Source organism: Anabrus simplex, chromosome 13, assembly GCF_040414725.1.
Source record: "Anabrus simplex isolate iqAnaSimp1 chromosome 13, ASM4041472v1, whole genome shotgun sequence".
NCBI classification, from domain to species: domain Eukaryota; kingdom Metazoa; phylum Arthropoda; class Insecta; order Orthoptera; family Tettigoniidae; genus Anabrus; species Anabrus simplex.
This window is the reverse complement of record NC_090277.1, coordinates 6,059,293-6,073,215: the sequence shown is the minus strand read 5'-3', so window position 1 is coordinate 6,073,215 and position 13,923 is coordinate 6,059,293.

Sequence of the window (13,923 nt, the reverse complement as noted above, 5' to 3'; positions counted from 1 at the left end):
TGGTTTTGGAGATACCCTAATGACCGCCGATTGGAGAACAATGGTAATACTTGAAAATGACTGGTACAAGAACCTAAGGGACAAAAAATTTGAGATTATGGTCCTTCTGATCATTACAACAAAGAACAGGCATTGATAAGGAGTAAGGTTTTACGTCAGTCCCATCATTAATTTTGTTGATGATCCCTTTCAATTCTGGGTCAGATTTTTGATGATTCCCAAATTCATGGTACAATAAAGTAAGGTCCGAAGGGATGGCACATCAGGATTCACAATTTCCATCAAACATCCTGCTCAAGCTATCTGTAATGATATTTTCAGAATCTCTAATATGTCGAACATTGAAACTAAAGGATGAAATACCAAGTGCCCATCTAGTTATTCTACCGGATTTTAGGGCCGATTTAGCATCCGAGAAAGAGCTTGATTGTCAGTTTCTAAGTCAAAGATTACGTGTTCGGTGAAGGGCATAAACTTCTCAAGGGCAAACAATACCGCGAGACATTCCAGTTCATAAATAGAGTATTTGCATTCCAGATTGGTAAGATTCCTAGATATATAGGCTACATATCTACGCCTATCTTCAAATTCTTGTAAGAGGACACCAGCAACAGCTTTGCCTGAGGCATCGAGCTTTACAATGAACCGCTTATTGAAATCTGGGATCGCCAACACTGGGGCATTGGTTAGAGCAACTTTCAATGAATTGAAGGCTACCTGTTGGGCACTGTCCCAAGTGAACTTTAAATCTTTCCGCCTAAGATAATTCAACAGAGCAGCAATTTCGGCGAAGTTGGGAATGAATTTTCTGAAAAAGTTCACCATACCGATGCAGCGGGCAACACATTTAACATCCAAAGGAGGTTGGAAATCTCTGATGGCCTGAGTCCTACAATGGTCTACTGAGACACCATCTGATAAAAATACATGCCCGCGAAAGGACATGCTAGGCTTGGCGAATGCAACTTTGGATAGTTTCTCGGTAAATCCGACCTTTTTCAGACATTGTATAACCTCCCTAATGTGCTCCATATGTTCCTAAAAGGTGTTAGAATAGATACCAGGTCCTTAAAATAGTTAAACACAAACTTGAACATTATGTCAGTAGTCTGGTAAGGACCTCAGCACCACACGATAACCAAACGGCAACCTCTAGAACTCGTACAGATTCCAATCGGCGATAAAAGCTGCGAGGGCATAGATACTTTAGATAAAGGTACCTGGTAGTACGACTGGTTCAGGTCAAGTACAGAGAAGAATTTTGCCTCAGAAAACCACCCGAAATAAGTGTGCAAGTCCGGCAACGGGATAGAATGGAGTACTATCTTACTAGTCGAGGCACTATAGACGATAACAGCTCTGAAGACACCAGAGGGCTTAGGTACCAAGAATACTGGGGAAGCATGTGGTGAAGTAGAGGGTCTGATAATGCCATCTTTCCCCTTTAGTTCTATTATCTTCTTCAACTCAAGCATGTGTGGTGGCGATAGATGATACTGGGGAGATCTAACCGGTTGGTTGTCCGATAACTCAATTTCGCATTACAAAACATCAGTTAAACCCAACTTTCTGGTGAAAACTTCAGGAAAGTCTCTACAAACAGCACGGACTTGATTAGCTTCTACATTCCCCAAATGACTTAGATAAAGTCTGTCGATGTCGCTAGGTTCACCAGGGGGAGGGTAACTGACACAAGAAACAATAGACACTTTCAACGGAAATCGATTAAACCAAATTTAATGTTAGGTGAACATTTAAAAAACAGGAATTTCTATTTTGCAGGTCTAACATTCGTCCGGTGCTAGACAAAAAAATTAGTACCAAGGATTAACTTGCAGGAAAGACTGGGTGTTACAGAGAGCTTGATCTTCCAGGTAAAATTACCTGTCCTTAAATTAGCCTTCACCAAACCGATGATTTTCAAGAATTGACAGCAGAAACACATTTGACAGTGGTATGTTCCAACTCAGGCAACCTACATGAATATTTCATTTGGTAATACCAAGCAGAATTAATCAAACACACCACTCTTCTAGTATCAAGCAAGGCATTCACAGGTTCATTATTAACTTCATGAAGAGCACAAGTACCTTGAGAGGCGACATGAGCAGAAATCTTATTGCACTGGTAAGGAAAGGTAGTCGTTTCAGAAGTTACAAAATTTTCAAGTGTCGGTTACTTCATTTAGTTAGCCTCTAGTCGTTGACCACTATTTTGAACCAACAAGAGGTGTTGCTTAGAGCCACAGGTATAACAACCGCTGGAATTACGCTTGACACCAGGGCAAGTGTTCCTGAAATAATTTTTGGAGCCACAGTTGAAACATTTACAGCCATATACACCTTTACAGGTTTGAGACGCAACAGGATACACAGGATTAACAGGAGGGGGATGTTGACAGGTCGAGAGCACCTCCATGCTTAACGTCTTCAGCAAATAAACACGCCTCTTCCAGTGCCTGAAAATTGGTCGGACACCGAGTAAAAGGAGTCAGGAGCTGTGGTGACCACAGCCGGATGTGCGTCAAAACGCCAGAAGTTACTTCTCAGCTCTAATAACTGTAAGTTATTGCACACAATGGGCATTGTTGCGCTATCTATGAGTGAGGACTAGAACTACAAGTGGCTTGAGTTTCATCTCTGTGTCAATATGTCCTCTTTGATCATGGCTCAGATTTGTCCATGGGAAGTGTATGCTGTGTACTTCATTCACCCGGTAACTTAGGTGGTGGTGGTGATTAATGTTTTGAAAGGAAGCACAACTAGGCAACCACACTGTATTAGCACTAATCATGGAAGGGATCTGACACTTTGAAAAATGAAGGTGTCGCCCAAAGAAAGACAAGGACCACGAAGGGCATGAACGTAATAGCGTCGGACTCGGAAAAGAGCACGAGTTGACCAAAGGAGTTCGGATTTGATAGATGAAAGTAAGGAGCCCTGCACATGAAAGTGAAACGAATGCTAGTACTCAGCTAAGTGCCCCGTCGTCGCCAACGCTCTCTCCCAAATTCAAAACACCTGGGGTGTCTTTTAGTTGCGTCTTGCGAAAGGAGCCCCACCCACAGCGGGAGCAGACAGGCTGTGCGCATGCTCTATCGCGTACTACGCTCTCCCAAGTGACGATGAATGCCTTCATGATGGTAAACAACCTTGTCATTTCTAGTAGAGAAAGGGTTTTTATGTTGCGAGGAAGGAAATATACCACAAAGTTTCTTCTGGAACCCTTAGATTAGCCGTACAACAGAGTGATGAAGTGAGCCCAATTAATGTTGTAATCTTGTTCAGGACATTCAATAAAACATCCGGCACAAATAACCTACCTACTTTATTTTAAGCTACAACGTCTCAGATACTAGAAGAGTCTACACCGTGTATAAACAGGTGGCTCATTGAGGCAGGAAAACGAGAGCAATCTTATTCGCAGTATTCACACAGTATTAATGTATTTTCTACCAGAAATCGCTTACACTGGTTGGCACCTGAAGAAAAGATGTTTAATGAATGAGAAAACAGTCATTCTGAATTCTTCTCAAACGGAATCAAATAATAGTCTGTACACTTTCTAAAGTAGATTCATTCTATTACATAACTTTCAGTGAACCTAAAGGAAAAGTCTCAATAATCTGAAAGAAAAACAAGTCACTAACTGGTTTCTTGTTTAGGTTAGGTGTGAATGAAATAATGAATTAATGAATGAATGAATTAATTATTTAATCAATCAATCAATCAACAGAAAGTACTCGGGCTAATCGGGTCGAGCGAGCAACGATTTCCTTACTCGAGGTTCACTTTTCCCTTCACGAAAACCAGAGATTATAAATACGTCTCCCGGTCATTGCCGTCCATCAACGACTGCTAATTTAGATGACAACCAGCCATAAGACATAGGTAACACTGTGTGGCCAAGACTAACTACAATATCTCAGACCTTAACCGACCTATCGAAGATGTCATTAAAGCGGAAAATGGAGTGTAGTTTACCAGAAATTTTCGGAAATTTTAAAATGATTAATCGTAAGTTATATTTATTTGTAGTCGTCAAAAGGTCTATAGAGCCTCTTTTAGTGCTATAAGAAGATGTTTTTTCTTAAATAACTTATTTATTCAAACAACATCGGTGGTGATTAGGTTGTTGATGATTCCTCTTGAGTTGCCTGTGCGGTGTGTTTCTAGTTTAATGTGCTGTGTACCTGGATGTAAGTCCAATAACAGGGGTAGAGCACAAGTTTCAGTGTCCAGATTTCTAAGAAAGACCCACTATTAAGGCAAAAATTAGTCAACAGTTGTAGAGCAACACGGGTTTTAAAAGAACTGGAGCTGCGTCAGCATTTTCTCGCGATGTCATTGAACCCTGGCAGGGTCATTGAACTCATGACGTCACGGTCAAGTGCTATTGCTTACAAACAAGGACAGGTGCCCGTGTTTGGACGGCTGTCATCTTGACGGGTACTAACCTCATTTCAGACCACGTGCTCGTGTTTCGGGAATTTCAATAAGTGGGTGAGGCTAACTTCATAGCTGTCATCTTGATGGAACCTAACCTCAATTTTTGACCAAGTGCACTTGTTTCGAAGGTGTGGGGCTCGGAATTTGAACAATTGGGCGACCTTAACCTCGCATATGTCATATTAACATGTCCTAACCTTACTTTCGACAGGTGTGAGGCGCAGAATTTGAATAAGTGGGTGAGGGTAACCTCACTGCTGTCATCTTGACGGGACTTAGCCACACACCACGTGCATTTAACAGGTATGAGGGGCGGAATTTTGAGAATGAGAACGATACTAACCTCACATCTTTCATCTTGACGGGACTAAGGCGCGCAAGAGTGCAAGGCTAACCTCACAGACGCTAGGGATTTACTACACAGGATCTAGTTTTATGTCCAGATGCTCTTCTTGACGCCATCTTGCTAGATGCCCTTCCGACACCTTCTTGGAGGGGCCTAAGCTTACTTTTACGGTTAGATGCATTTCCCGACACCATCTTGCTAGATGTCCTTCCCGTTATCATCTTGGAGAGTCCTAACCTGGCTACCAAAATAATGCAGGATGGAAATAAAAATCTGTTACACAGTATTGTTAAGAATAGAAGAACTCAAAATGAATCTACCCAAACTGTAGAACTTCCTAATGGTGAGGTGACTAGGGATAAGACCAAAATATTGCAGGAGTTCCAAAGGCACTTTGAAACTTTGCTAAACTGTTATGAAAATTTCACCCCATTAGACAAACATCATGATTTTAGCAGCACAAATACCACTACTCTGACATGGTTGGAAGTAGAGACAGCAATATCTAAGCTGAAAAACAACACATCAACTGGATCAGATGAATTAAGTGGTGAGATGATCAAAGCACTAGGAGAGGTACGACAACAGTGGATGTACAGAGTACTAAATAGAATCTGGAAAGTGAATGTAATACCCAATGACTGGAAGGAAGGAGTCATCATCCCACTGTTGAAAAAGGGTGATAGAAAGAAAAGTACCAAGTACAGAGGTATAACTCTGCTGTCACATGGCCTCAAAATCTATAAATCCATCCTTGAGAGCAGGATTAGAAAATATGTTGAACTTACACTTGAGGAGGAACAACATGGATATAAACCACATAGATCAACTATACACCTCATTTTTGCCACCAGAATGCTCTATGAGAAATACTGGGAGAAAGGTAAAACACTTATAATCATTTTTCTGGACATCCAGAAAGCATATGACCATTTACCATGCAGGCATATATGGGAATGTTTGAGACATAGGAAAGTGCCCGATGACATCACAGCACGAGTACAATGATTATATGATGAAACCAAGTGTCGTGTCCAGGTCCAGGATGGAAGGTCAGGTTGGTTTGAAACGAAGAGTGGAGTCCAGCAAGGATATTGTCTTTAGCCACTCCTCTTCATAATCATAATGGATGAAGTTTTAAAAGCAGTTAAGAGAAAAGATCCACCAACTAATGCCCTGGTTTTTGCTGATGATGTAATGGTATGAGGTGAGAGAGAAGCGGAAGTACAAACTAGACTAGATCTCTGGCATGAAGCTTTTACAAACTTGGGTATCAAAATCAGCAAAACTAAGACAGTTGGCTTGGTGATGAGTGGAAACTCTCCAACAGTTCATCTAAGCATTGGAGACGAGATGGATATTGTAGACAACTTCCAGTATTTAGGTAGTGTTCTGTCATCAGACAATACCATACATCAAGAGATTAGTAACAGAATACAGAAAGCTTCCTAATTTTATCAAGTTGTAGTCAAATCCTTTGGGATGAAACATTTCCGTTAGCTTCCAAGATCAGCTTGTACAAAATATATCTAGTACCTATATGGACATATGGCTTGGAAGCAGCAACACTTACTGGACCAACAAAGAGTTGTCTTCAGGCAACGGAAATGAAGTTTCTCCGTTCTTGTCTACAAAAAACAAAAATGGATATTGTACCGGGCGGTACACCTCCACTCCGCTAATTTAAAATGTGCGCCTGTGGAAACTCCTCTGCTGGAGGAAGTCTGAACTTTATTTACCCTATTAATTTTCTAGTTTCTCAGAAGATGTCACCACCTGGAAATTTTTGAGTTTGTGAACTGTGTCATTTTAGACGTACTTTTGTTTTGCTTGAAGTAAGAAGTGTGAACTTTCTCTTCTAGAGGACACCACTGAAAAACTACTATAGTGCACCCTAGTGGGAAGAAAAATAACTGTTCTTTGGAGAAAATTTTATTTCAACAGTTTGTTCTTTGTTAAATTTCTTTCTGTTATTGTTTAAGTTGGCTGTATACCCCTCTCTTTCCCCTTGTTTTGCATTTGACCAATCCCGAATTTCTGTTATTAATTTCTAACCAATCATAGGTATCTTCCCCCAACTTGAAAATGTTTCTATACCCTAGCCAATAGAAAGTTTGTGGGAGGGTGTTTTCTTTCCCCTAACACCTAGAACCTTCCGCGAGAGGATATAAACTGCTGATTTTTGGGTCTCCGGGCCACTTCTGTTCCATCTTTCAGTGTATTAAGTACATAGCAGGAGGCGGGAAGCGCCTCTTCCTTCGGCAGCGGTCTACAACAAGGTAATGGCCAATTAATAACTTCTTTCTTTGCTTGATCAGCAGTTTAACTTTCGGGGCGGGTTCTAAGCCTTCCACCATGTAACGTTCCTCTAAAATGTAAAGACTACTGGTATCTATTCTATCTTTTAAAGCTACATATCGGGATAGAGAGTGCTTAACCCTCTCGAGCTCCCACTCACATTGTCCTGAGGTGAACTTATTTTTCTCAACCAATTCTTCCGTAATGTAATGTAAATTGTCCTCTTCTTAAGTCACCTCTTTAGTATGGGATTAGCCCTTGTAGTAACGGCCTAGCGCCAAGTAGGTCTTAATCAAAGTGTATTAGGAGCGCAAGTTCGCCTCCTCGCAAATTGTTATTTTAGAGGTCATGTAATCAACCTTCTTTTCATTTAACAGACCTCAGTAGGTTGGGTATTTTACCCCTGTATATATATATCCCTAGAGGACAGCTTGAAGGTAGAGTTTGGTGTGGCCTTTGAGAGGCTTAAATTTTGAGAGCGAGTGGCTCTTTTGAAAATCGAGTGTCGTATGCCTCGTGGAGGCTTTTCAGTGTAATTTGGAGCCAGGGGCTCCTAGGTATGAATGGGGTTTTCTGCCCCTCTGTTAAAACTTGTGTTTGGGGTAAAACTGAGCTGATTGCTGAAGTCAGGGCGCGAAGCCCAAAAACCTGTAAATATTGTAACTACCCTTTTGACTTGCTACTTTGTACCTGCCATGTTTGTCATTGCTTTGTTTTTGAAAAGAAAATATAACCTTGTTAAATTTTAAATTAATTTTACATTGCACTATTATTTCGTAGCTTGAAACCCATTCACACCCGCACCTTCTTTCACCTCTAACTACCACGGAAATCTCCGTAACAAGTGGTAGCAGAGCGTGGTTGAATGGGTCTCAATTTAGCCCCTTTTGACGGCTAAACACTGTTTTGATCCGAACTCTAACCATTTTCTCTGTTGCTGGATTTTTTTTTGAGGTTTTTCAAAAATTTTCTGTCATCATGCCCGGCCTTCGCGATGTTCTCCATCTTAACTATTTGCGCAAGGAAGAGTTGATCTATAAATTAACTATCAGAAATGTGCAATCTGGAGGCACGGTTGCAGTAGACACTAACAAGCTTAGAGAGTCCCTTGATTTGCCCATTTCCATCCCCAATTTGGGAGAGAAAGAAATTGACGACTCTCTTTCCACGATCACGGAGAATATTACTGGGCTAGCTTCTGTAGTTAGTTTTTTTGATGAAAATGATCCGTCCCCTAATCAAATTAAGCGTGTGCAAGGCAGGCTATATCATTTTTCAAATAGGGTTAACGATCTGTTGTCTCTAAAACTGAATGACGTTCAGAGGAAGGAAGCTAGTACGCTCCTGGAAAATATTTCAGAATTATCTAGTAAGGTCACTCAATTGTTAACTGGGGAAGTTCCTCCCAAATCTGATCAACCCACCATAGTGAGTGCAGGTAGTGAGGAAGCGCCTCCCAAGGGAGAAGTTAATAGGATAACCGTTGCTGCTCAAACTATCCCTGCCCCATTGGACAACGAATCTGAACGTCGTGCATCATTGAGTAACATCCGTTCTGAATTAACTTCCTTGCCATTGAAACCTTTACCTACTATGTCACCCGGGTTTAGCAGCTTGCCTCATCCATTGGCAATGTTGCTCAGAGGTATTTCTAAGTTTTCCGTTAATACCACCAGTGATGTAATTTCATTTTTAAGATTTCTAGTTGAATTTCAGGATCATGCCCTTGTGTTTTCGCTTTCCCCTTGTCAGATTTTGCAAATTATCTATCCGTATGCTATAGGTATTCTCTCAGACAAAATAGTTAGAGCCATTGCCGAGCAATCATCAATTGAGGATTTCCATGCCCATTTGCTAGCTAACTTCATCCCGGCTAGGGCCAGGTCCTCCCTTATTCAGAAGTACTATTATCGTGTACAGCGCTTGGATGAAAACTTGGCTGATTTCATACAGGACATTAAGTTTTATACTAGGGTGTTTGCCCTTCATTTTCCTGAAGATCAGATTGTACAGGCTATTGTAGAGGGAATTTCACCTCCCTATAGGTCATACTTGTGTTTCGCGGCGTGCCCGCAAACCTTCTCTGAACTGGAAGCATTGGCCGTCTCTGCGGAAGGAGTTAGGTACGCCGATTCCTTGCGTGTGGCAAAAGAACCCCCGCCTTCCTTTAGTAACACTCGGCCTCCACCTCGCCGACCAGTCAACCCCCGTAAATGTTATGCTTGCGGGTCGCCTGACCATCTTTTTTATTTTATTTATTCATTCATCATGTCGTTTACATATTTACAGGACTCTGTTTTATATAGACATAACTCTTCTAATAACATTATTACTTGAGAAATACTAATCTTATAACTAATCCACATATATTACAGAAGTAGTAGGACATATTATCAACATATTAATACTTAAAATAAATTGAACTACTAACTATCTCTTGCACACATTAAATAAATTATTATTATTATCATTATTATTATTATTATTATTATTATTATTATTATACAAAATCACACCAACCTCATCAGAGTCGAGTAGATATCAGTAAAATACCACGTAAGGTGAAACCTTGTGTGTGGTAATTTAGAATATTAATTAAATAGTGAGAAATATATTTTAAATGATGCCTGAAATACGAGTATGGGTATGAGTGAATGACGGATATGATCAACAGCACATGGTGGAGCATTGAATAGAAATTGGATATGGTGACGTGATATTCTCATTTAGTTATTTCTTCCATAACAGTTTTATTATCCCTGACAAAGGATTTAAGACACTTCAGACTCATTTTCTGACCTAATAAAGTAGTTTGTAAAGAACCGGGAAGGACATTAAAGAATTTTGGAATGAAGTACAAGAAATTGCGCTTTGTTATGCTAAGTTTGGGTTTGTATAACATACAACGGTGGTTCATCTTACTGCGTGTTGAATATTCATGTTTAATGTTCTCAATTATATTTTTGTTTTTGTTAATATATTTGTATATTTCAAGGGCATAGAGCTGTTTTACATTAAATATATTTGCTTCAGCATATAATTGACTACTTGGGTATAATCTTCCTTTCTGGTACATTATTCGTAATATAAGGTTTTGAACAACCTGTATTTTATTGATTACATTTTTGTAGGCTCCTCCCCATGCCAAAATTCCGTAGCTAAGAATAGACCGAACTAAAGCGTAATAAATCTCTCTTAACAATTTTATACTGGATATGTATTTTAAATTATGAAATATATAAACAGTTCTTCTGATTTTCTTTCTTAAATCGGTAATGTGACTTTTCCATTTCATGTTCGAATCAATTAATAATCCCAAATACTTAACATTATTTACTTTATAAATTTTGTAGCAGTTACAATTAAATTTACAGTTGATGTTGTGTACAATTAATTCATTAAAATCGTTTCGTGTATCTGTTACAGAAAAATTCATAAATTTTGTCTTTTTAATGTTTAGAAATAATTCATTATTATCTAACCATGCTTTAACTTTAAGCAGTGCTCGAGTTGCTCTCTGTCTGACGAGATTCCAGCTATCACCCTCAACATAAATGACTGTATCATCTGCATATGTTACGATGTGCGTATGTTCGGCATTTGTTATTGTTTTCTCTAGATCAGTAATAAATAGAATAAACAATAAAGGACCTAATACAGTGCCTTGTGGGACACCCTTTATTATCCTCATCGGTGTGCTTAAATGTTGATTAATTTTGACATACTGTACTCGATCTGTCAAGTAACTCTCAAGAAAATCCAGCGCATTACCCCTAAAGCCGTATTTTTCAAATTTCTGCAGGAGCAAGCGGTGTGACACACTATCGAATGTCTTTTCAAGGTCGAGAAATATCCCTGTGGAGAGCAGAGAAGAATTAAGATTTTCGTATATTATCTTTGTTAAGGCGCATATAGCATCAGTCGTTCCGAGTTTTTTAATGAATCCAAACTGTCTGGGCGAAAGTATTTGGTGTTTTTCTAAAAATAGGTAAATATTGTTCTTTAAGCATTTCTCGAATATTTTTGATATTGTTGTAGTTATCGAAATGGGTCTGCAATTTCTAATGTCATAAATATTTCCAAACTTGTGAAGAGGTTTTACTATTGTTTTAAGCTGTTTTGGAAAGTAACCTAAGGTGAAGGAATCATTGATAATATTCAGCAACGGTCCCTTTAATGACTATATTTTCTTTAATAATTCGAGCCGAAATATTGTCTATTCCTACAGCTTTGTTTTCATGTACTTCACTCAAACATCTCTTCAGATTGTATTCTGTTACCGGTGCAAGGAAGCAAGTATGAGGGTTGCGAGCGATATTTAATGTGGAGTCGGAAATCTGTCTGTGATGCTTTGCTTTCTCAGTTGTTTCGTTAATGAAATAATTGTTAAATTTATTAGAAATATTTATGTCATCTTTCCAGATTTCACCTTTATATCTGATGTCCTTGATCTCTTCTCTTCTAACTGACCTTTATGTTATTTCATTGACTATGCCCCAGACCTTAACCCGGTTATTTGAATTGCGATTGATCAGATTCCTATAGTACTCAGTTTTCGTTTTCATAATTAGATCATTTAGTTTGTTCCTATATTTCCTGTACTGTTCTTTAATTTCCAAGTTATCCTTATTTTTTTAAATATTGTTGATAAAGTCGGTCTCTTGTGTGAATAGATTTTACCAAACCGAAAGAAATCCATTCAGTTCTTTTGACTTCCTTTGATTTCAATTTAACAGTGGACAGCCTCATGCAGCTTTTAATTGTATTCACGAATTTATCACGTTTGATATCTAAATCACTGCTGTTTAAGATGTCTCCCCAATTTATTTTACTTAAATGATTTTTAAGCTCAAAATGATCTATTTTAAAACAGTTACGTCGAAAATTTGGTATATTATTAGGAACCGAGGCATTTTGAATGTTGAGACTTACTATTATAGGATAATGATCTGAAATTTTACTTTGAGAGATGATAGACAGAATGTCGTCATTTCTCAACCTACTTTTAATCAAAGCATGATCAATACAGGATTTACTTGTACCAGATACTCTAGTAGGATTGTTTATTAAGGACTGAAAATTTCTTTCTTGTACCATGTTGAGATATTCGTCACAGTCGTGTTCATTTAAAAGGTTTATATTTGTGTCCCTCTATTATCAGTTCGGTTTCAACATGGCATCTATCTTGGATATAATGATCTAACGCACTGAGAAACCGCTGTTTGTGATATTCATGTGACCGATATACTCCTGTAATAGCTAATTTCTTGTTGCAAGTGACTAATCTCATGTTTTAATCCGTATTGAAATCTGTTAGTATACAATAATAAAGTTTTATTATGAATCCACCTGTTCAATACATTATAATGTTGTTGCATTAAAATAACTTCATTAGTTAAAAAGTTATATATGGGACATGTTTCGCTCCCTTATAGAGCATCATCAGCCAAATCCGAATCTCAAACAATTGTTATTTACGTAACAAAGACTTAAGAACCATTAGAACACTTTTGACAAACTTAAAACTTATTCTATTCAAAAATCATAAAATATAAAATCCTTGTATACATGGCTCAATTACATGTGCTTAATAGGAACATACATTAAAATTATGGAAGAGAGAGTACTAAAATATAAAATAAATAATATATATATCATGTCCAAAATCCTAGAAAGATGTGAAGATCAATCTTAGGAGCCAAATTTGTGGATCTTCTTAGCAATGAGATCTGGTAAAAAAGTTATTTATCCCTTGTGGATAAGAGTCTATAAAGATTCAAAATTTATCGTCAAATTTGATGATTGAACTTATAACAGGATAAATGTTGGTCTTCAAGAAATTTAAATGCTTGTCATGTGACCTCGGCGAATGCTGTTGGAAAGATATGTTCTTATAGTTGTCAATGACCGTTCGTTGAACTAATGGATTTGATAAGGATGATTGAAAGGGACGTAAATCAACGTTTGTATTGAAAGCTGCTGCTTGGTTTATCTTGTTGAATGTCTGTAACAAGAAAAGGAATCTTGTAAGTAATCGGAATTTGTGTTGCTAGTTAAGAGTGTGTTTCTAGAAACTTCACTTACCCCTCCAATTGCTGTTTGTCGGTTTGGTGTTGTCCGAGGTTATGTGGTGACTGTCTGTTCTGTGTCTACTCCTTGTGTTGTAAGAGTGAGGTGGTGGGGGTTGAGGGGAGGGAGTAGGGGTAGGAGGAGAAATGTTTGTGGGTATGGTTTTGGAAGGGGAATGTCTAGTAGGAGCGCAGGGAGGGGTTGAGTTTTTTTAATGTTGGATGATTATTAGTTATTTTGGGAATGAAAACTTTGGCAAAATTACTTTTTTCTAGATTAAGCGTCTTTAAGAGTTTTGGTAATTGTTCGTGCAACGGATTTCTTATTTCAATTTCGTCATTTAAATTTTTTTCCTAATTGAAATACTGGTCTAAGTGGATATAAATATTTTCTAATTCTGTCATTAGTTTACCTTTTTCTATCTTCTTTATAATTTTTAGGTCTTTCTCTATGGTTGTAAATTGGTGGCCTGACTCTCTCATGTGAGCACTCATCGCAGAATGTTTGTTGTGCTTTGTAGCATTAACGTGTTCTAAGTATCTTGTGAGAAAGTTACGGCCAGTTTGGCCAACATATGAACATTTACATTCTACACATGTTAATCTATAGATGCCAGAACTTAGATAAGGGTTCTTGTTGGAATTTATACTATTGTGGTTGAAAAAAATGTTTCTGTTTGTATTTTGTGTTTTGAATGCTACATTTACATCTCGTTTTTTGATAGGATTAGTTATTTGAAAAATGGCTGGATTGGTGAATGTA